This window comes from Pipistrellus hanaki (assembly GCF_964339955.1).
Source record: "Pipistrellus hanaki genome assembly, chromosome: 18".
NCBI classification, from domain to species: Eukaryota; Metazoa; Chordata; class Mammalia; order Chiroptera; family Vespertilionidae; genus Pipistrellus; species Pipistrellus hanaki.
In genome coordinates, this window is record NC_140520.1 from 10,680,922 (window position 1) to 10,683,431 (window position 2,510).

General features: G+C 51.8%; 1 long non-coding RNA gene across 1 annotated transcript; it reads left to right on the top strand.

Annotated features, from left to right (window-relative positions):
* The first annotated feature begins 717 nt into the window (after positions 1 to 717).
* LOC311613266 lies at positions 718 to 2,240 on the top strand. Its single transcript, XR_014793422.1, has 3 exons — positions 718 to 1,181; positions 1,319 to 1,451; positions 1,890 to 2,240. It is a non-coding gene; the product is annotated as an uncharacterized lncRNA (long non-coding RNA).
* The last annotated feature ends 270 nt before the right edge of the window (positions 2,241 to 2,510 follow it).

The following is a 2,510-nucleotide window of genomic DNA, read 5'->3' on the forward strand; positions in this document are numbered from 1 at the left end:
AATGACAACCCAAAGGGCACCCGGGGAGCTCCTTCAAGCTACCCGCGTGTCCCTGTCTGGGGATCCGCCTTTCAGAGGAGGGAGCCCTTCAGGAATGCATGTCCTTGGCAAAGGGGCTGCCTTTGGTTTGAAGGCCTGTGTGGCGCCTCTCCGTGCCTCCCACCCGGCACTGCAGCGCCTCTCCCAGCGAGGCCCTTGGGTGCTCCGAGGGGGCCCTGGTGAACCCCAGGGTCCCGCCCCCTAGAGCCCTGGTCCAGCGGCGTGGTCCCTCCCATTAGAGCTGCTGCTTCTTAGCAGCGGCTGCAGGTCTGGACGATTTAGAAAGCAAAGTATTGTGCCGACGGTTCACAATGCTTTCAGGAAGTCGGCTCTACGCTGGGAAAGCACAAGGGAAAGTCGCTCCACCTCTCTGGGAAATACTACAAGATACAAGGAAAATATTAACTTCCTAAGCGAGTGAGAGCCGGCCTTATCAGCTCTGAGGATTCATGTAGCACAGACGAATAGAGACTTGAAGCTTGAAAGAAAAGAGGGAGGAGGAAAGGGAGGGGAGGAGGAAGAGGGAGTGGGAAAGGGTGGACGAACGAGCCATTCTGTGATCAGTGAGAACATCAGGGTCATTCTTATTTCTTTTTAGAAGAAGCTGTTCCTTCCCTTTGCCCAGGAATGCATTGTCCAGGGCCGGTGCCTCCTTCAGGGATCCTCAGGCTTCGTTAGAGGAAGAGCAAAAGGAACTGTAACCTGAACTCTTAATTCATGAGTCCAGGGGCCGGAGCCTCCCAACCCAGAACAGGGAGTTCCCAAGACAGCGGATTCGGATTCGGCAGCAGGCATGGACAGAGTGTTAGCAGGGCTTTCTCTCCAAGGGTCTAGAACTGCTGTCGGCAAACTGCGGCTCTTAAGCCACACGTGTCTCTTTGGCCCCTTGAGTGTGGTTCTTCCACAAAACACCACGGCCTGGGCGAGTCTATGTTGAAGAAGTGGCGTTAGAAGAAGTTGAAGTTTTAAAAATGTGGCTCTCCAAAGAAATGTCAATCGTTGTGCTGTTGATATGTGGCTCTGTGGACTAAGGAGTTTGCCTACCACTGGTCTAGAGGATGCTTTCTTTACGTGTCCTGACGGCCCCCATTACTGCTGACCCGGAGGTTTCTGCTTGCTAAGGCTCTCTTAGCCTGTGTAAGGTGCGTGGTCTGAATGACAAAGTACAGCAAGAACCACCACCAGACGTTGAAAAGCAAAACAGAACAAGTAGATTTCTCCCGCCGGCTGATCTCTGTTTTCCCCATAGATAAAAGGGTCCCTTTTCATTCGGCAATAGAACCCTGGTGGATCGAGGCATGGATTGCCCTTGTCTCGAGAGCTCATGCCTTGGCAGCTGCCGATCGTTGAAGGTCCTCCCAGGACCCGCTGTATTTCGGAGTGGGGAGGAGTTGAGAAACAGCCACAGAAATGTGAGTTTTTGCCTCTACCGCCATGTGATACTTTTACATGTGAAGTCCCCTTGGATTCTCATAGATCTGGAGGGTAAAGGGTTTTAGCTCTATTTGTTCCTGACCGAGGACGTTCTTCTCACAGGACCACTCAGTGAGTGATGGGGGAAGCCCGCTTCCTACTTCTAAGTGTGGTCTCTGAGGGAGCACCGAAGAAGTCTGGGTGGGGGTGGGGGGATGGATAAGGATTGCTTTCCACATGGCTGTCTCCACAAATTCAGAAGCTTGCCACACACCTCCCTCCTCTGACAAGACAACCTCAGCCAGAGCCCTTTACTGAGTGTTTTATCAGAATGCCGTGAGTAGATTCCCAGACACTCCCACCACAGCCAATCCTACCTCCGGGGAAGCGTCCCGTTCCGTGTCCAGGGTCTCGGATACGTTTTCCGTTTTCCACAGCTGTTCTATGGAAAGAAACACTCAACACAGACATCTCAGACCATCAGACGGAAGCTGGTCCTACTGAGAACAGTTCTCGCCCACTGCTGCCTCTCTGCAGGGACCCTGGGCTTCAGGGCTCCGGCCGATTGTCCTGTCAGCAGGTGAAAAGCCACATGAAGAGGGGAGGATATGGCCCGGCCGGCGTGGCTCAGTGGTTGAGTACCGGTCAAGAGCACGTGCCCCGGTTGCAGGCTTGATCCTCCATGTGGGGCATGCAGGAGGCAGTGGATCAATGATTCTCTCTCATCATTGATGTTTCTATCTCTCCCTCTCCCTTCCTTCCTCTCTGAAATCAATAAAAATATATTGAAAAGAGCCTAGACTGGTTTGGCTCAATGGATAGAGCGTCGGCTTGGGGACTGAAGGGTCCCGGGTTCGATTCCGGTCAAGGGCATGTACCTTGGTTGTGGGCATATCCCCAGTGGGGGGTGTGCAAGAGGCAGCTGATCGATGACTCTCTCTCATGGATGTTTCTAACTCTCTATCTCTCTCCCTTCCTCTCTGTACAAAATCAATAAAATATATTTAAAAAAAAACTAATATATATATATATATATATATATATATATATATATATAT